Source organism: Pleurodeles waltl, chromosome 10 (assembly GCF_031143425.1).
Source record: "Pleurodeles waltl isolate 20211129_DDA chromosome 10, aPleWal1.hap1.20221129, whole genome shotgun sequence".
NCBI classification, from domain to species: domain Eukaryota; kingdom Metazoa; phylum Chordata; class Amphibia; order Caudata; family Salamandridae; genus Pleurodeles; species Pleurodeles waltl.
The window spans coordinates 489150831-489172881 of record NC_090449.1 but is presented as its reverse complement, the minus strand read 5'-3'; the positions used below and the strand labels follow the sequence as shown (position 1 = coordinate 489172881).

Here is a 22051-nt window from a genome sequence, read left to right as displayed (position 1 = left end):
TTTTGACACAATGATAATTCAAACAGTTACTTTACTACGAAACATGAGATATTATGGCCTTCAATCTTAACAGCCATGTTCTCAACTAGTTCAAGGCACTACCTTTGCACTAGTAATATTAACAAAAATAATATTCTCATGAAATCCAGCACTCTAACTTTAGTTTTATAGTTACATATTCAAGGAATCTGAGTAGATATCTCTCTTGACAGTAACATCACCATGGAAACGAAGACCTAGTATCTCCTAAACAGTAATATTCCAAGGTAATCCAGGATTGGGCCTTCACTATACAAACACCCTTGTTACAGAATTCATGGCAAGGCTTGAAATCTAGCAATGACATTTCAGTCCAGGACATACCTTGGTTCTAACAGTATTATTTACAAGGAACCCGAATCCAAAATTGTCTCTGGCAGAAACGCTGCTACAGAATCGAGGATAATATGTTTAGTCTCATAATAACATTGCCAATTATTGGGGCCATGGCGCCACAGAAAGATGGAATACCGAATATGAGCTCCCACAGAGGAAGATGCCAAACAATGAAATCCGGACACATGGGGGGTCATCTACCATGCCTGATCATCAGTGAGCAATGAGAAAGGTGGATGACCTATAACTAAGGCATCAGTTTAACCAGAGGCCAGTGGAGGAGTGGCTGGATCAGCCTTGCTTGTAAAGAAGCAACATTAGACAATGGAGACCAGCTGCAAACAAAGGGGCCCAGCACGTAGCAGAAATGAAGTGGTACTGGCAGAAGCAAAGACGAGCAACCAACCGCAAGGGAGAAAGGAGGATTAACTGCCGAAACACTTTGGCCCTATGCTAGAGCCAGTCCAGGTGGGGCAGAGGTAAGAACCTGTGAGTGGTTCTGCAGAGGCTGGGAACCCGTGTCCTCTAGATGTGCCCAGCGGGACTCCCGTGGAGCAAGACATAGGTTCAGTAAGGAGTGGGAATGCAAGGTGTTTCCCCACCCCCATTACGTACTCGGCCTCACCTTCAATCACAGGCTAGATGGTTTGTGGCCCTTCCCACTGGTGCACATTGAGGGAGACAGGGACTTCAGACAAGACAGAGTCGGAGCATAGAAAGTAAGTGAGAAGGCACCCCCCATCCCTCACCCATCTCCAGTCAGACAGACCAACATTGATTAGCTTCTGAAGGATCAGTAACCAGGCATGGGGAACATGGGAAAAGAGAGAACTTGAGGAAGGAGATTGGACAGATGGTATGCCTCTTATCCCTACATTCTTTTGTTCCTGCTAGGACCTACTAACTGCACAATAGAGGCACAAAACAATAACCTTAAACAAAAACAGAGATGCATTAAGTGTGAGAACACCTCTATGCAAGAAAGATTGTTTGATCACCAATGAGAAGGCATGGTGATGTGAGAGACTTTACAGTACTGGCAATTAAGAGGCATACCCACCTTCCCTGCTACAGTACAGAGACCGGTGTGTAATTGTCTGCTTAAATAACACCACATAATGGTCTGGATAAACTGGAGAAGTATGCTTTCAGGGGAGGCTCGAACAGAAAGGGTGCAGAGCTGAGCATAGAACCAGTGCAAGAAGACCCTAGCAGTCAAGACCAATTTCTTAGAGAGCTGATGCAGGCGATTAGAGAATCCAGATCAGCCCTAGAACACAAAATTGACACTGCAGCTCTGAATATCAACATCATGCAATGCATGTAGATTTATTTTTTTAAATGTCAGCCAGGATGGGAACTGAGGAGTGCACCATGGAAGATCATATGGAAGCCACCAAACTTTTAAAGCAGAGGTTTGCCAACTTGCATGTGCCACCCAGTGCCTGGATGCTAGAGCAGAATATGCAGAAGGAAGATTCAGGTGCAATAACAGCTACCCAGTGGGCTTTCTGAAAAAAGTAGAATGGAAGGATGTCTAACGATTTACAGAGGATCTTTACAAAGGCACATTAAAATGATACTTACCTTGTTGTCATCTGTTTGTAGCGTGCTATTATGCAGGTTCACCTCCTCTCGACAATTCTGTCATATTTTTAAGATCGGTCTTTGCAAGTTGTGTTTGTTCGAAGAAGTCTTTTCAAGTCATGAGGTTGTACGAGACTCCTTCCTTACTTGGCAAAGCAAATGGGCCTGGACTCCTCTGAAAGACTGCTTTTTCGTACAGCAGATGAGAAGGTTGTTGGGTGGTGAGTGAGAATATGGTGACCATGAGAACAACGTATAATGAAGGTTACTGTTACAGAGATGTGCAACAAGACACAGACTTTAGGGAAGAGGACAGGCACCTGCTAATCTACAGGACTACAAGCTGTAAGTAGATGCTTACAGGGTAACATTTTGCATTCACTGCATGGCTGGCTTTTGATCCCATGCTCTGCATAGACTATAAATTTGTACTCCCCAAAGTGCTGCTAGTTAGTGGATGATGCAGATGCCTGAAACAAAGTTTGTGGTACAAGGTGGCCAATCTAGCTTGTTGACAGGCGAGAGAATCCACAGAGTAATGCTTTCTAGATGGGAGTGGAGTTGACCGTGTAGCTGCTTTACCTGTGTCAGCTATGGGAACATTCCCTAAAAAAGCCATATTTGGTCCCTTTTTCCTATTAGGGTGTGGCCTAAGGACAGTGGGAAGGACAGTTTTGGTTTTAAGGTAGCATGTATGGATGCATTTAACGATCCATCTAACTATGTCAAGACTTGATATTGCCTGTCCTTTAATGAGGTTAGGCAAGACTAACAAAAATCTGTTGCACTTTCTGCAACAGAGTCTACATGAGGAAAAAAGACAGGTAGCACAAATGTTTGATTAAGATGGAAAGGAAAACAACCCTTAAGAAAGAATTTAGGATCAATTCTAATGACAACCTACCTCTATGGACTTGAATGAAAGATTTATGTAAAGTGAGGGCCTGCATGTCACTCATACACCTTAGTGAGGTAATGGCTATAGGAAAAGGTACTTTCCAGTTGATGAACTGCAGAGAACAAGAGTGAAGTGGCTCGAATGGGGGCTACATTAGTCTTGAGAACACCACACTGAAGTTACAGAGAGAGAAGGGTGGTACTCTGGGCGGTATAACATATTTAAGGCTTTCTATGAAGCCTTTAATGACTAAGATTATAAAAAGAGAATAATGATTTCTGTTTTGCATTTATGTAGCATTAACCTCGAGATCTAGACATAATGAGGTATTTGCTATCCCTTATTTCTGATGGTGAAGCAAATAAAAGATCATGTCTTGGACTGCTGGCTTGAGGGGGCACATATTTTTTTTAGAACTTTGATGAACAGCAGGCTTCAGTGGTCTATCTCCAGGCTTCCTTAAGAATGTCCATGCACTACTGTGGGAGCTTTAGGTACCTGAACTTTAGGACTGCGGGTGCCAAATTGCTGGATTGAGTTGACTGGGATTGGGGTGTCTGATCTTGCCCTCTTCCTGAGTGAGAAGGTCAAGCCTGTTGGACAACTACCTGTTAAAAGAAAAAGACATCTATAAGAGAGTGGAGAATCACAGCTGTCTGGCCCACGTAGGGGCTACCAGGGCGAGGGATGATTGCTGGAGCTTCCTTATCAAATACCAAAGGAGTGGGAAAGAACAAAAAATAATCAGAAAATATTCCTGACCAGTTAATCTACACAAAATTGCCCATGGATAGTGGGTGTGGAAACCTGGTAGCAAAGTTTTGTGATTTTGCGTTTTTATGAGTGGCGAAAAAGTCTATATTCAGGAAACCCAAGCTGTTGAAATAAGGGTCTATGGGTTGTTGGTGGAGTTCCCACTGGTGGACTTATTGATGACTCCTGCTCAGCAGGTCTGCAAAGTTTTTATTCACTCCCAACAGGTACTCAGCAAGGCTGGGAATGCATTGGTGAATCGCCCAATGCCAAACCTTTTGCACCAATGTTGAAAGTCTGGCAAGTAATTGCCACTCTGCTTCTGCAAATAATACACAGAGGTCAAGTAGTCTACCTTTACCAATACTACCTTTTCTGAATGTACTGGAAGAATGGTTTTAGGGCTAGGTGGATAGCAAGAAGTCCCATGTTCATATGGAACCCCTGCTGCTGGGTGACAAGAAATCCCTAAACTGTAAAGCTGTGGAGATGCACTCCAAACACAACTAAAGAGCCAGCCCTGCAAAAGGTTGTTGCTGTTCCATCACTGCAGAGAGCGATGCGGACTGATCCTTACCAACATTAGATGCTATAGATGACCCTCCATGTGTGACTATTGTGTCAAGAGGCACTGCTGCAAAAGATGCATATGTAGCCTGGCATGGGAAACTATGCCAATGCAAGAGACCATCATCCTCAGGAAGTGCTCACCGTTCTGACTGGAATATGGCAATTTGTCTGAAAAGGAGACAGAAGCTGCTGGAAAGCTAGCCCCCGCGGAGGATTGGGATAGGCTTTTGTAGTGAGGGTATTGAGAATTGAACCCAGAAGGAGCTGAAACTGTAAGGGCTGAAAATGGGCTTTGGTGGAGCTTGAATCCCAAACTGTGGAGCAAGAAGAGGGCTGCATCAGTGATTGATATAGACCGTTGCCTGCCCATGCTTTTGATCAGCCAATCATCTAGATATGGTAAAACATGTGTGCCTCCTCTTATGAAGTGGGCAGCCACAACAACTAGGCATTTGGTAAATATCTTTGGGGCTGTGGTGACATCAAAGGGGAGTTCTTTTAATTGGTAGTGTTCTACACTTACCACAAAGCGAAAGAAGTGCTGAATAGCAAGATGGATTCATGGTGGTCATGAAGTTGCCTTGCTGCAGCCGAGGGATAACATCCTTCAGGGTTGGCACATGGTAATGTTCCAAGATGATGCATTTGTTGAGGAACCAGAGGTTGAGAACTGGTGTGAGAGAACCATCCTTTTTGGGAATTAGAAAGTATAGACACTAAACCCATTTGTCCTGTGGTTTTTGTAAGGGCACTGGCACTATGGCCACTTTGTGTAGGCATGCATGCACATCTTCTTGCAGGAGGCAATAATGCTCCAACCTTAAGGTGTGTGCATGGAATGGAATATTTGGTTGGGCTGAGGGAAGCTCTAGAAAATATCCGTGCTGTTTGATGTCTAGAATCAAGCCCTCTGATGTGACTCCTTCTCAATGTTAGAGAAACCCCTAGAACCTCCATTCAATATGTGATGTGTGATCGAGGCGGATGCGTGGCAATCAATGCCTGGAGGTAGAGGATCCCTTGATGGGGTTGCCTCTGACCCTAATGTTACCCGAACATATTCCCTTTCTGTAACCTCCACCACCTTGCTGATGGTATAAATGCTGCAAGAGCTGATATGATCGGGGCTGTTCTCAGGATGTAGCCTTAGGTGCACCCTTGTGCTGCTGCCTTTGAAAAGAGTCCCTAGTGGGTGGTGTTTGGATGGCTACCAAGACCTTGGCTAATTCTGTGTCTTTCTTAATTTGTTTCTGGTATGTCATCCATTTGTAGACCAAACAGGTGCTCACTATCCAAAAGTATATTATTGAGGAGTAGCTGCACCTCTGGCTTAAATCCATAAATACGGAGCCATGAGTGCCAATGTCTGGTTTATGTATCAGGGGCGTCCAATGCACACTGAATGGAATTTCCCCACCTCCTAAAATGTTTTGGAAGGAATCATTGCAAACTACTGTGCCCTGCTATACCGTGATAGGAGACCCACAGAGTGAGCAATCCACCAATGTGTGGTGGCTCTCATCACTGCCCTTTTCCTACAATTCAGTTTGCTTGCTTTCTTTATCCAGAGGGACAAGAGGGCTGGGGTGGGGATGTAGTATGGGCAACACATCCCCTATGGCCTGTGCAGTGGCCCATTTGTCAGCCTTGTGCACCACCAAAGTTTGGGAGGACGTGGCCGCTAATGTAAGTAGAGTCTGGAAGTGATGATTTGAACTTTTTCTCAACTCTTGGATTAACTACTCAGGTCCTTGCAGGCACTCTGAAGGTGTCTGTGGCAGCCTTCAGCATCCAGTAAAGCATGGGAAGTAATTGCATACAGTGTTCCAACTGTGACAGTGTTTCCACAAGGAAGTCTTCCTTCTACTCCTCAGCAATGTTGTGAATATCCACCCTAGGTAGTAGGCTCCTCTCTCTATGACTGCATGGTATCTAACTGTGTCATCTGGGATAAAGAGTCTGAGTGGAGTTGACTCACGGACTGCTGGAAGATCTATGTCATAATCTGTACATCAGTTGTCTGTAGGCTAAGGATAAAATGGTGGTTCATAATCCTCAGGAAGGTATATGGACTTCATTAGAGGGCCAGCAGAGAGGGAAGGGTGCTTTCTTTCTCCTGTTCTTCTGACTCGAATGTGCTGGCGTCTACTACCTCTGGGCTAGGATGATGCGCATGCAGGCTTTGTGACTGAATGTCAGCCCCCTCTTCTTTCTTATTGCCGAGTATGTCCACATCGTGGAAGATATGGGCGTGACGTCTGTGGATTGCTGCTGCATGGTGCTGTGCACCCAGCGTCAATCCTTTTGCTACTGGAGTGATTTCTTGCAGCGAAAAAATAAACAGAAAGTACATTTGGTGTACTTATGGTCTGGAAAAAAATTCAAGTTGCACAACCTTTGCAGGTCTGTCCAGCGGTACTTTATGTCACATTGAGATCACTTTTCAAAGAGTGTACAATCCATTACCTTGAATGCTGCTCATTCTCTGTGGATTCAACAGAAAAAGGAAGCAGAGCCCTGAAGGGGCTCGATTGCCAGACAATTGAGCAACACTGTCTTGTCCTGCTGACTCCAAGGTGTTGATGAAACAAACAAGGGAAGCAAATAGCAATGTCAATGTGTTTTTACTTGATGGTGACAAGTACACCATGTGGGACCAAACAGGCAAACAAAGAACGCTTCATGTCCGGAATTCCCCTCGGTATGTGTCCATATGTTTCCGTACAAGATAGCGGAGAAAAACAATCAAACAATGAAGTCAGTGCCCATGTGCATTGCCAACAAAGGGAGGAGTCACATACTACCTCGTGACTCACCAGAACAACTTGCAACATTCAAGCCCAACACTAGATGGCAGAAGTATTCAGAGCATTTGTATTTACAGTCAGCCATGCTAAAAAGACATAATTATGCAAACATAAAAAAAAAAATGTATAATGCTCTTCCAGTGAAACTGAGAATAGTATCTAAAGGCAGGCCATGCTTCTTACAGCAGCTAACAATATCTGGGAATGGCTGGCGGGATGGTGTCCAATGGAATGCAAAAAGCAAAGAGGAACAAGTCTGCTGAGACACAAATCAGGACTTGGCAAGGTCGAGACCAGAGATACCAATAATGAGGCTGGCATTGAGGACTCACCTATGAGCAGGGTTAAAGTATATGGAATGGCTGACCCAAGAAGGGAAAGTAAATATCGGTTGGAGGAAGAGGTAGCAGCTCAAATTTGTACTTTTAAGGGACAGTAGCACTTATTTCCCCAATAAGGAGAGAAAGGAAACAGCTCACATTGCTGTTTTCAAGTATTTGATAGTTTGATGTTAGATGCAGGTGGTGAGGGGCAACAGGTATGAGGTGGTGGGTAGTTCCAATCCCACAGCTTGAGGCCGTAAGATGGGAGGATCAAGGTTGGGTTCATGGTTACGAGTTGGCATCTTTGAGTATATCTGGCTTTGGTGGCAGTGTAAAGAGGGATTTACGTACACATGAGACGTGTGGATAACTACAATTATAGCGCTAAACTCTAATCGCAGAATCTTGGGCCTATATATATATATGTAAGGAAATGCCTCCTTGGCATGGTTACCCCCTGACTTTTTGCCTTTGCTGATGCTATGTTTTGATTTGAAAGTGTGCTGAGGCCTGCTAACCAGGCCCCAGCACCAGTGTTCTTTCCCTAACCTGTACTTTTGTTTACACAATAGGCACAGCCTGGCATTCAGTTAAGTCCCTTGTAACTGGTACCCCCAGTACCAAGGGCCCTGATGCCAGGGAAGGTCTCTAAGGGCTGCAGCATATCTTATGCCACCCTGGGGACCCCTCACTCAGCACAGACACACTGCTTGTCAGCGCTGGTGAGGACAAAACGAGTAAGTCGACATGGCACTCCCCTCCGGGTGCCATGCCAACCTCACACTGCCTATGCAGTATAGATAAGTCACCCCTATAGCAGGCCTTACAGCCCTAAGGCAGGGTGCACTATACCATAGGTGAGGGCACCAGTGCATGAGCACTGTGCCCCTACAGTGTCTAAGCAAAACCTTAGACATTGTAAGTGCAGGGTAGCCATGAGAGTATATGGTCTGGGAGTCTGTCATACTAGGACTCCACAGCACCATAATGGCTACACTGAAAACTGGGAAGTTTGGTATCAAACTTCTCAGCACAATAAATGCACACTGATGCCAGTGTACATTTTATTGTAAAATACACCCCAGAGGGCACCTTAGAGGTGACCCCTGAAACCTTAACCAACTACCCGTGTAGGCTGACTGGTTTTAGCAGCCTGCCACACTCGAGACATGTTGCTGGCCACATGGGGAGAGAGTTCCTTTGTCACTCTGTGGCTAGTAACAAAGCCTGCACTGGATGGAGATGCTTATCACCTCCCCCTTTGCAGGAGCTGTAACACCTGGCGGTGAGCCTCAAAGGCTCACCCCCTTTGTTACAGCACCACAAGGCATTCCAGCTAGTGGAGTTGCCCGCCCCCTCCGGCCACGGCCCCACTTTTGGCGGCAAGGCCGGAGGAGATAATGAGAAAAACAAGGAGGAGTCACTGACCAGTCAGGACAGCCCCTAAGGCAACCTGTGCTGAAGTGACTCTGACTTTTAGGAATCCTCCATCTTGCAGATGGAGGATCCCCCCAATAGGGATAGGAATGTGACCCCCTCCCCTTGGGAGGAGGCACAAAGAGGGTGTAGCCACCCTCAAGGACAGTAGCCATTGGCTACTGCCCTCCCTGACCTAAACACACCCCTAAATTCTGTATTTAGGGGCTCCCCTGAACCTAGGAACTCAGATTCCTGCAACCTAAGAAGAAGAGGACTGCTGAGCTGAAAAACCCTGCAGAGAAGACGGAGACACCAACTGCTTTGGCCCCAGCCCTACCGGCCTGTCTCCCCCCCTTCTGAAGAAACTGCTCCAGCGACGCTTTCCCCAGGACCAGCGACCTCTGAATCCTCAGAGGACTGCCCTGCTCTAAAAAGACCAAGAAACTCCCGAGAACAGCTGCCCTGTTCACCAAAGACTGCAACTTTGTTTCCAAAGGAGCAACTTAAAGACAACAGCGTTTCCCGCCAGAAGCGTGAGACTTGCAACTCTGCACCCGACGCCCCCGGCTCGACTTGTGGAGAAACAACACTTCAGGGAGGACTCCCCGGCGACTACGAGACCGTGAGTAGCCAGAGTTGCCCCCCCCTGAGCCCCCACAGCGACGACTGCAGAGGGAATCCCGAGGCTCCCCCTGACCGCGACTGCCTGACTCCCAGATCCCGACGCCTGGAAAAGACTCTGCACCCGCAGCCCCCAGGACCTGAAAGATCGGAACTCCAGTGCAGGAGTGACCCCCAGGAGGCCCTCTCCCTTGCCCAGGTGGTGGCTACCCCGAGGAGCCCCCCCCCCCCTTGCCTGCATCGCTGAAGAGACCCCTTGGTCTCCCATTGATTCCAATTGAAAACCCGACGTGTGTTTGCACACTGCACCCGGCCGCCCCGTGATGCTGAGGGTGTACTTTCTGTGCTAACTTGTGTCCCCCCCGGTGCCCTACAAAACCCCCCTGGTCTGCCCTCCGAAGACGCGGGTACTTACCTGCTGGCAGACTGGAACCGGGGCACCCCCTTCTCCAATGAAGCCTATGCGTTTTGGGCACCACTTTGAACTCTGCACCTGACCGGCCCTGAGCTGCTGGTGTGGTAACTTTGGGGTTGCTCTGAACCCCAACGGTGGGCTACCTTGGACCCAAACTTGAACCCTGTAGGTGGTTTACTTACCTGCAAGAACTAACAATTACTTACCTCCCCTAGGAACTGTGAAAATTGCACTGTCTAGTTTTAAAATAGCTATATGTGTTTTATTTGAAAAGTATATATGCTATTGTGATTATTCAAAGTTCCTAAAGTACTTACCTGCAATACCTTTCATTTGAGATATTACATGTAAAATTTGAACATTTGGTCCTTAAAATAAACTAAGAAAAGATATTTTTCTATACAAAAACCTATTGGCCTGGAATTGTCTCTGAGTGTGTGTTCCTCATTTATTGCCTGTGTGTGTACAACAAATGTTTAACACTACTCCTTTAATAAGCCTACTGCTCGACCACACTACCACAAAATAGAGCATTGGTATTATCTCTTTTTGCCACTATCTTACCTCTAAGGGGAACCCTTGGACTCTGTGCATTCTATTCCTTACTTTGAAATAGTGAATACAGAGCCAACTTCCTACAAAAAAAAAAAATATATATATATATATATATATATATATATATATATATATATAACGTCACTTACCCAGTGTACATCTGTTCCTGGCATGAGACGCTGCAGATTCACATGCTGTGCATTATCCTGCCATCTAGTGTTGGGCTCGGAGTGTTACAAGTTGTTTTTCTTCAAAGAAGTCTTTTCGAGTCACAAGACCGAGGGACTCCTCCCCTTTCGACTCCATTGCGCATGGGCGTCGACTCCATCTTAGATTGTTTTTCCCGCAGAGGGTGAGGTAGGAGTTGTGTATATAGTAAAGGTGCCCATGCAATGGAGTAAGTATGTATGTACATAATGTGTCTAAAAGTGATATATATTTACAAATTTACAAATGTACAAGTTTTATTAACATATAATATACAATTTTCATCAACTTATAACGGCTACAGGCTCCCGGGGAGGCGGGAGGGTGCATGTGAATCTGCAGCGTCTCATGCCACAAACAGATGTACACTGGGTAAGTGACATTTTCCGTTCGATGGCATGTGAAGCTGCAGATACACATGCTGTGCATAGACTAGTAAGCAGTTATCTCCCCAAAAGCGGCGGTTTAGCCTGTAGGAGTTGAAGTTGTTTGAAATAATGTTCGTAATACAGCCTGCCCTACTGTGGCTTGTTGTGTTGTTAACACATCTACAGAGTAATGTTTTGTGAATGTATGAGGTGTAGACCATGTGGCTGCCTTACAGATTTCTGTCATAGGTATATTTCCTAGAAAGGCCATTGTGGCGCCTTTCTTTCTAGTGGAGTGTGCCTTTGGCGTAATAGGCAGGTCTCTCTTTGCTTTAACATAGTAAGTTTGAATACATTTCACTATCCATCTGGCAATGCCTTGTTTGGATATTGGATTTCCTGCATGAGGTTTTTGGAAGGCTACAAACAATTGTTTTGTCCTATCAATGTAATACATTAGTGCCCTTTTGATGGTCTAATGTATGTAATGCTCTTTTGGCTACCGAGTCTGGTTGTGGAAAAAAGACTGGGAGTTCCACTGTTTGGTTTAGGTGGAACGGTGATATAACTTTTGGTAAAAATTTGGGATTTGTGCGTAGAACCACTTTATGTTTGTGTATTTGTATGAAGGGTTCTTGTATAGTAAATGCTTGTATTTCACTTACTCTTCTAAGAGATGTGAGAGCTATTAGGAAGGCTACTTTCCAGGTTAAGTATTGCATCTCACAAGAGTGCATGGGTTCAAATGGTGGACCCATGAGTCGTGTTAATACAATATTGAGGTTCCATGAGGGAACTGGTGGTCTTCTCAGGGGTATGATTTTCTTTAGACCCTCCATAAATGCTTTGATGACTGGGATTCTAAAGAGTGATGTTGAATGTGTAATCTGCAGATAGGCAAATATTGCTGTGAGATGTATTTTAATGGAGAAAAAAGCTAGCTTCGATTTTTGTAAGTTTAATAAGTAGCTTACAATGTTTTTTGCGGACGCATGTAGTGGTTCAATTTGATTATTATGGCAGTAATAAACAAATCTTTTCCATTTATTTGCGTAACAATGTCTTGTAGTAGGTTTCCTAGCTTGTTTAATGACCTCCATACATTCTTGTGTAAGGTCTAAGGGCCATATGTATGAACACATTTTCCCATAGACACAGAATGGCCAAAACTGCTTGCTACATCGGGCCCTAAATGTCCAAATTCTAAGACTTCAGGAGCCAGATTGCTAAATTAAGCGATGCTGGATTCGGGTGTCTGATCTGTTGTTTGTGTTGTGTTGGGCTATAATGACTGAAAGCACCGCCAACAGGCTGGCGGTGCTTTCTTCCCTATTCTGACTGCAGCGGTAAAGCCGCGGACGCACCGCCGGGGCCGACGGTTTTCCGCCGTTTCTGCCCCGGCGGTGATAATCCGCCAGGGCAGCGCTGCAAGCAGTTTTCAGGTTTTCACCGCCAGGAAGAGGCTGGCGGTAAGGGGTGTCCTGGGGCCCCTGGGGGCCCCGGCCAGCTTTTCACTGTCTGCATAGCAGACAGTGAAAAGCGCGACGGGTGCAACTGCACCCGTCGCACGGCCGCAACACCGCCGGCTCCATTCGGAGCCTGCTCCTGTGTTGCGGCCTCATTCCCGCTGGGCCGGCGGGCCCAAACTTGGTTTGCGCCCGCCGGCCCAGCGGGAATGTCGGAATGGGGGCCGCGTGAGTGCGGCTGTATTGGCGGCCGGCGGTAGCCTCCCGCCAAGGTCGGAATGACCCCCCTGGTCTGTTTGGTAGTTTGATATGAGGTACTACTGACAGATCTAGTAGTGTTGTGTACCATGGTTGGCGAGCCCAAGTTGGTGCTACTAGTATTAGTTTGAGTTTGTTTTGACTCAATTTGTTTACTAGATACGGAAGGAGTGGGAGAGGGGGAAAAGCGTAAGCAAATATCCCTGACCAACTCATCCATAACGCATTGCCCTTGGAGTGAGGGTGTGGATACCTGGACGCAAAGTTTTGGCATTTTGCGTTTTCTTTTGTTGCAAATAGGTCTATTTGTGGTGTTCCCCAGCTTTGAAAGTAAGATTGTAGTATCTGGGGATGAATTTCCCATTCGTGGGTTTGTTGATGATCTCGACTGAGATTGTCGGCTAACTGGTTTTGAATTCCTGGGATGTACTGTGCTATTAGGCGAATGTGATTGTGACTCGCCCAATGCCAAATCTTTTGTGCTAACAGACACAGCTGTGATGAGTTTGTCCCTCCCTGTTTGTTTAGGTAATACATTGTCGTCATGTTGTCTGTTTTGACAAGAATGTGTTTGTGGGCTATTAACGGTTGAAATGCTTTCAATGCTAGAAACACTGCTATCAGTTCTAGATGATTTATATGAAGTTGGCCTTGTTGAGCGTCCCATTGTCCCTGTATGCTGTGCTGGTTGAGGTGTGCTCCCAACCCTACCATCGAAGCATCTGTTGTGATCACTGATTGAGGCACAGGGTCTTGGAATGGCCGGCCTTGGTTTAAATGTATAGGATTACACCATTGAAGGGAGGAGTGTGTTTGGCGGTCTATCAACACTAAGGCGGTCATTACGACCCTGCCGGTCGGAGACCGCCAGGGGTAATGTGGTGTCCGTACGGCCAACAGGCTGGCAGTACAGAGACCCTCATTACGACTGCGGCGGTAGCGCCGCGGTCGCACCGCCGGCGGTTTCCCGCCGTTTTAGCCCCGGCGGTGATAATCCGCCAGGGCAGCACTGCAAGCAGCGCTGCCCTGGGGATTATGACCCCCCCTACAGCCAGCCTGTTTCTGGCCACTAGCATGGGCAGTGCAGGGGCCCCCTAACAGGGCCCCGGGCAGCTTTTCACTGTCTGCATAGCAGACAGTGAAAAGCGCGACGGGTGCTACTGCACCCGTCGCATGGCCGCAACACTGCCGGCTCCATTAGGAGCCGGCTCCTATGTTGCGGCCTCATCCCCGCTGGGCCGGCGGGCGTAAACTTGGTTTGCGCCCGCCGGCCTGGCTGGGGGTGTGGTAATGGGGTCTGCGGGAGTGCCGCCGCACGGCGGTTTACCGCTTCCGCCAAGCTCGTAATGATCCCCTAGATCTTGAAGTTGACCCTGTGCTTGTGTCCATTGTGTTGCTAGGCACTGTTGTAAGGGCCACATGTGTAGTCTTGCGTTTGGGACAATGGCTATGCATGAAGACATCATGCCTAGAAGTTTCCTCACAAACCTCACTTGATAGTGTTGGTTTGAGTGCATGTTTTGTATTACATTTTGGAATGCTTGTACCCTTTGTGGACTTGGAGTGGCAATCCCTTTCTGTGTGTTGATTGTTGCTCCTAAGTATTGTTGTATTTGGCACGGTTGTAGATGTGATTTTTGGTAATTTATAGAGAACCCTAGCTTGTGAAGGGTTTCTATGACGTATTTTGTGTGTAGAAGACACTGTTGTTGAGTGCTGGTTTTTATTAGCCAATCGTCTAAGTAAGGGAATACGTGAATGTGCTGCCTCCTGATATGAGCAGCTACTACCGCAAGGCATTTTGTGAATACTCTTGGTGCTGTTGTTATCCCGAACGGTAACACTTTGAATTGGCAATGCACGCCTTGAATTACAAACCTTAAGTATTTCCTGTGGGAAGGATGTATGGGTATGTGGAAGTAAGCATCCTTGAGATCTAATGTTGACATGTAGTCCTGTTGTTTGAGCAAGGGAATCACGTCTTGAAGTGTCACCATGTGAAAGTGATCTGATTTGATGTAAAGATTTAGGGGGTCATTACAACATTGGCGGTAAAAGACGCTTACCGCCGTGCAGAAGACCGCCAATACACCGCCGGCGCCGCGGAACTCCGCCACAGCTATTATGACCCACATCTCGGAATCTGCCAAAATTCAAACACCCACACCAGTCCGCCACACCAAAGGTCAGTGTTAAAGTGGTGCAAACAAAACCTCCACCTCCACGCGAACAGAAACACGCCCATGCTATTACGACCCACGAATCCACGCGGCGGTCTTTCAACCGTGGTATTCCATTGGCGGTACACACTGCCGCGCTCAAAATACACACACATCTCCAAAACACCGCCACATTGGACAATTCCAAATACACACACCTGATACACATACACACACCACTCCCACACAACCAACACTATATAAAACACACACCCACATCACCCACAAGCACCTACGACCAAAAATTAGTCACGAAGGCCAGAGAGACAGCACAGAATAGACAACCTCACCACACAGAGGCACACAACACCATCACTCACACAACATCCACGCACAAAACACCACACACATTAACACTGACACCGCCCCACACATCACACACACCACCCCATGTCACGCCAAAGACACCCCCGGTTTTCCGAGGAGGAGCTCCGGGTCATGGTGGAGGAAATCCTACGGGTAGAGCCACAGCTATTTGGCTCACAGGTGCAGCACACATCCATAGCCAGGAAGATGGAGCTATGGCACAGAATAGTCGACAGTGTCAACGCAGTGGGACAGCATCCAAGAAATCGGGAGGACATCAGGAAGAGGTGGAACGACCTACGGGGGAAGGTGCGTTCAGCGGTCTCCAGGCACAACATCGCAATTCAGCGGACTGGCGGCGGACCCCCACCTCCTCCCCCACAACTAACAACATGGGAGGAGCAGGTCTTGACCATTATGCATCCTGAGGGCCTTGGAGGAGTCGGTGGAGGAATGGACACTGGCAAGTCAATTCTTAACTTCCATATCCCCCACTCTACCTGCATGCTATCACACACCCCCACCTCACCCCCTCCCCTATCACTCAAACTCCTCACTAATGTACTCATAACACAAACCACACATCCCAACACCAAGCCCTGCATGACACAACTAAGCATGGACACCCATCACTAAAGCATGCTCACTGCACATACCCAGAACACCCCCCCAACCATCATCACACAACCCCCACAAAGGAATGCTTGCACTGGGGTACACGGTGAGCCACCAATTGCACACCATAACACACACACATGCAATAATCATGCACTTATGCCCCTGCAGGAACACGAAGGACCGTCACCACCCCGGAGGGTCCAGACAACTCCACTCCACCCACAGAAGAGGCCCACAGTGACGAGAGCAGCTCTGCCCTACTGGATCCCGATGACCAGCCTGGACCATCGTGGGCCTCGGGACAGTCGGTTCCCCTTGCACAGGCACAGCCCAACACTGGCCTTCCACCCTCTGGGAACACCAGCACAGCACCCACCCAGCGGGCCCATACCCCGTACCCAGGACAGGTCAATCAGCGGTGTGTCCACCACTACAGGGAACCCAGGATAACTCACCACCCCAACAACAAGAGGGACCTGGGGGCAGTTGTAGTGGGCACATGGTCCAGGGGACGGAGGCACAGGAACACAGGGGAACCGGGAGGGCTGCTGTGCGACAGGGGGCGGACAGGCCAAGGGAACCCACTCTCCACGAGCCCTCTCCTCCATCATGGGAGCATACCACCACTTCCAGGAGACGATGGCGACGGTCCTGCTAAAGTTTCAGGAGACCCAGTGCCTGCAGAACGAACAGTATTTGGGGTTCAGGGAGGAGCTCAGCACCCTGAGCTCCGCCTTGGGCACCATCGTAGGGGTGCTGAAGGACATACAGCAGACCTTGAGGGACACCGTGGCACTCCAAGGGGCCCCTGACACTAGCCAGGACGATGAACTGCGCACCACCTCTGCCGGCGCTAGTGGACAGGACGCCCCGCCACAGGACCAACACACCAGCACCCAACCCCCTGCAGACGGACAACCACCACGCAAGCGGACCCTGAGATCCAGGAACAGGACAGAGCAAGATGGCAAGACCCCCGCCAGGAAATGAGACCACCCTGATTGTCCTCCCACTGTCCCACTTTGTTACCCTGTCCATACTTAAACTGCCCAACCTCCACTTCCTATGCCCATATGGGCAGTGCACCTGTGTGACCAATAGACTGGACTCTGCCATGGACATTCCTCCACCGTCCCCCATCACCATTTAACAAGCCCCCTCCATTTTTGAGCACTTAAATAAACAACCTTGAACCACAAAACAATCTGGAGTCAGTCTATGATTTGGTAAAATCTATTATCAATGAGTGTCCAAATGCGTTTCTAGTTGTAAAGGCAACATACCTATGTCACACATCACAAGTCCTTGAAGGATGCATGCAGATGACACACGTTGGTAACCACACCTGTGAAACCGTAATGGAAAGGTACAACTCAGTTACCAAATACTGCTTGAAATTGACAGACAGGATAGAGGAAGACGTGTGACAGTGAATGTAATGGTAAAAATGAAAATGCTCTCACCTGTGTGTCACTGGAAATATTGCTGTATGACTGACTCCCTGTTGTCGTTGTCTTCTTCCTCAGCTTCCTCCTCATCACTGTCCACAGGCTCCACAGATGCCACAACACTGTTATCTGGACCATCCTCCTGCAGAAAAGGCACCTGGCGTTGCAATGCAAGATTGTGAAGCACCGAGCAGGCGATGATGATCTGGCACACCTTCTTCGGTGAGTAGAATAGGAAACCACCTGTCATATGGAGGCACCTGAACCTGGCCTTCAGGAGGCCAAAGGTGCGTTCGATCACCCTCCTAGTCCGCCCATGGGCCTCATTGTAGCGTTCCTCTGCCCTGGTCCTGGGATTCCTCACTGGGGTCAATAGCCAGGACAGGTTGGGGTAACCAGAGTCTCCTAATAGCCACACACGGTGCCTCTGGAGTTGACCCATCATATCAGGGATGCTGCTATTCCGCAGGATGTAGGCGTCATGCACTGAGCCAGGAAACATAGCATTTACCTGAGAAATGTACTGGTCTGCCAAACATACCATCTGTACATTCATAGAATGATAACTCTTCCGGTTTCTGTACACCTGTTCACTCCTGTAGGGGGGGACCAGAGCTACATGTGTTCCATCAATAGCACCTATGATGTTGGGGATATGTCCAAGGGCATAGAAGTCACCTTTCACTGTAGCCAAATCTTCCACCTCAGGGAAAATGATGCATCTCCTTACGTGTTTCAGCAGGGCAGCCAACACTCTGGACAGCACGTAGGAAAACATAGGCTGGGACATCCCTGATGCCATGGCCACTGTTGTTTGAAAAGACTCACTTGCAAGGAAATGGAGCGCTGACAGCACCTGCACGTCCGGGGGGATTCCAGTGGGATGGCGGATTGGTGACATTAGGTCTGGCTCCAACTGGGTACATAGTTCCTGGATAGTGGCACGGTCAAACCTGTATGTGACGATTAAATGTCGCTCCTCCATTGTTAACAGGTCCACCAGCGGTCGGTACACCGGAGGATTCCGCCATCTTCTCAATTGTCCCAACTGACGGTGCCTAGGAAGGACAACAGCGACCACAGAGTCAACTCTTTTCCAGGTAAGTACCCACAGTTACACAGAACACGACACCAAACACAAAACCCTTCCTGTATGTGTGTTGAGTGTAGGCCTACCTATGTGTGACGCAGAAGTAAATGAGGCCATGTGGGCCCCTGAAATGGCGGCTGCCTGACCTCTAAACTGGAACAATGGGATTGTGGGGTAACTGCGTTGACGCTGCACACCGTCGCGGTAGGCGGTCGTAGACCGCGGCGCAATGCTGCATTGGTTAACATTGGACCCTATGGGTCCCAGGAGCCAATGAACAAGTGCGCCGCCGGTGATGATACGCACTGCCGCGGACGTCACCGCCATTTTCTATCTGTTCAATCACTAGATACCTGATCTTCGACAGGAGAGGACCTACACTGCCAGTGCTGCTGTGACCTCGGTCTGGAAGCGACGATGGCTGCTGCGTCTGGGGAAAGGGCCCCTGTCTTCACTGCTCAGGAGTTGGATAAACTAGTAGACGGGGTCCTCCCCCAGTACACGCTACTCTACGGTCCTCCAGACCAACAGGTTAGTACACAGTTAGCACGTTGTATGGGCTAGGCCTGGGTGGCGAGGTCTGGTTGTAAGAGGGAAGGGGGCAGAGTTCAGGGAACATTAAGGCATGTGAATGCATGTGCCACATGGCTAGGGTAGGGAGGTGGGGACACTCACATCGACGGTGCAGTTGGTAATGACTTCTCTTTTTCTCTTGTGCATGTCATGTAGGTCAGCGCCCACCAGAAGAAGGACATTTGGCGTGCCGTCGCCAAGGATGTCCGGACCCCATGGGTCCACCAGAGACGGGGCACCCACTGCCGGAAAAGATGGGAGGACATCCACCGCTGTAGCAAGAAGACGGCGGAGGGTCAGCTGGGGATGGCCTCCCAACGTGGGAGGGATGCCCGTCGCACCATGACCCCCCTGATGTTCCGGATAATGGCGGTGGCCCACCCGGAGTTGGATGGGCGCTTGAGGGCATCACAGCAGACACAAGGGGGTGAGTACAACCTCATTCTGGGTTCTTGGCACACAGTGGAGGGGCTGGCTGAGGGAGGAGGGCTGTGGATGTACCTAGGCCAGGCAGAAATACGTAGGCTAGGCCCCTCCGTAATGCAGGCCATGTGGCACTCTACCCCACCGCAGTAGAGTGCCAAGTACAGGTATACATGGCCCTGTGGCATCATGTGTGCAGATGTCCACCATAGCCATGTAGGCCAGATCCCAGAAATTGCATCTGTAGAGGCCAGGAGCACGTGTAGTGCAGGGGGCTGCTGTGTCTGTATTGTCCGCCAACGGTAGCGGTATGCCATGCACTCAACCTGTCTTTCTTCTGTCTCCCCTCCCCCTTTTCTGCTCTCCCTGTTTTTTTGTGCATCAGCATCATCAGGCGGAGGTACAGTGGCACCGGAGCACGAGGGAGCTGCATACCACATGGCCATGGAGGGCCACACCACGGACTCTGAATGCACCAGTGGGACGGAGGGCGAGGAGAGCTTCATGTCGGCCACCGGATCACCAACCAGCGACACGGACTCGTCCGCCGATGGGAGCTCCCTCGTGGTGGCGGCACCATCTGTGCGCCCCACTTCTACAGGTACAACCGCCACCTCCCATACCAGCACCGCCCTCCCAGCAGCCCCTCAGCGTTCGCCCCGTGCCCGCTCACCTAGGAGGGTGGGCATCACCTTCGCCCCAGGCACCTCAGGCCCTGCCCCAGTCACCCCTGCTGCCCTCAGTGAGGAGGCCGTTGACCTCCTCAGGTCACTCACTGTTGGGCAGTCTACCATTGTGAATGCCATCCAGGGTATAGAAAGTGAGTTGCAACACGGTAATGCATTCCTGGAGGGCATTCATTCTGGTCAGGCTGCCCTTCATCGAACCCTGCAATCTCTGGCCTCAGCACTGACGGCAGCCATTGTCCCTGTGTCTAGCCTCCCCCCTCCAACTTCCTCCACCCAGATCCAATCCCCTGTACCCCAGCCTATCCCAACCACACCATCAGACAAGCATGCACACACCTCAACACACAAAAGTAGCTCTGGCAAACATAGGCACCACACTACCCACAAGCACACACACAAGCATCACCCACATGCAGACACAGCATCATCCACTGCCTCCACTGTGCCCCCCTCCTCGCTGTCTGCCTCCTCCCTCCCAGTATCGTGTACACTCTCACCTGCATGCGCTACATCTACAGGCACCAGGACTCGCACCAGAACACCCGGCACCACACCCCGCTCACCTGCACTCACCACCCCCACTCCCATTTACACGTCCCCTGTGTCCTCTCCCAGTGTGTCTGTGACGCCCCCTCCCAAAGTACACAAACGCGGGCTCCCACACACCCAACATCCATCCACCTCACGACAGCCTCCAGTACCTGCACCCAAAACACCTAAAGTGACACCACCTACAACCATCTCCTCTTCCTCCACTCCAAGACCGCATCCAGCTACCCAGCCCAGTGTTCGTCAGAAACTGTCCCTCTGTAAAGTTGACCTTTTTGCCCCACCCCCCCCTCCAATTCATCAGTCCCGTCGTAGCGCCTCAGCCAAAAAGCCTCCAGTACCAGTGGTGCGTGTTCAAGGTGTGTGGAGTGCACCGGCCTCCAGGGCAGGCAGTGTGACACTGAGCCAAGGCACTGCCAGTCCACCCCCTGTAAAGGCTCTGAAGTTGGAAAGTGGCCGACAGGACTGTGTGAAGACTCCTGGAGGCAAAGCAACTCGCAGGGGCCCCAGGGGGGATTGCAGAGTCAGCTGTGACTCCTCCAAAGGTGGGGAAGGGCCCGAAGAAGTCTGCACAGCCTGGTGTGAGCATCACGGCGGAGAAGGGCGGCATCCTTCCCGGCGGTCGGGATGCCACCGCCAGCACCGTCGTCACTGGTCGGGAGACCACCGCCAGAGTCATTGCCCAAGAGGGCCCATGTATTGTCACTGGTCAGGAGACCACCGCCAGAGTCAGTGCCCAGGAGGGCCCAAGTATCGTCACTGGTCAGGAGACCACCGCCAGAGTCAGTGCCCAGGAGGGCCCAAGTATCGTCACTGGTCAGGAGACCACCGCCAGAGTCAGTGCCCAGGAGGGCCATGTATCGTCAATGGTCAGGAGACCACCGCCGGAGTCAGTGCCCAGGAGAGCCCCGGCAGCCACAGCCCCGCTGGGCAATGAGGGAACGTCATGCCACACACCAATGCCCAGTCCAGAGAATGTCATGCCACACACCAATGCCCAGTCCAGAGTCCGCCATGGCAAAGCACTGCTGAACAGTCCAGAGACCGCCATGGCAAAGCACTGCTGAACAGTCCAGAGACCGCCATGGCAAAGCACCACTGAACAGGGCAAGCACCGCTGAACAGTCCAGAGACCGCAATGGCACAGCACCGCTGAACAGTCCAGAGACCGCCATGGCAAAGCACCGCTGAACAGGGCATGCACCGCTGCAGAAGGAAAGGACCGCCACATCAAGCATCGTTGTCCAATGTGCAGCTGGGACAGTGACGGGACAGGAACTGTCACGGGGAGACTAATCCAGACTGGGCACCAGTCCCCCTCCAGAACCAGTGGAGGCTGTTATCTACTTGAGAGACTGTGGCTTTGCACTCCCCAGGATGGAACAGTGGGCAAGCCACCCACTGTTATCCACTTGAGAGACTGTGGCTTTGCACTCCCCAGGATGTTTCAGTGGGCAACCCACCCACTGTAGAGACTTGTGAGACTGTGGCTTTGCACTCCCCAGGATGTAACA

At 49.7% G+C, this 22051-nt stretch overlaps 1 protein-coding gene across 13 annotated transcripts in view; it reads right to left on the bottom strand.

Annotated features, from left to right (window-relative positions):
* The window catches only part of LOC138261643 (uncharacterized), a 1036964-nt gene that overhangs the window by 839200 nt on the left and 175713 nt on the right, over positions 1–22051 (bottom strand). The window lies entirely within an intron of this gene.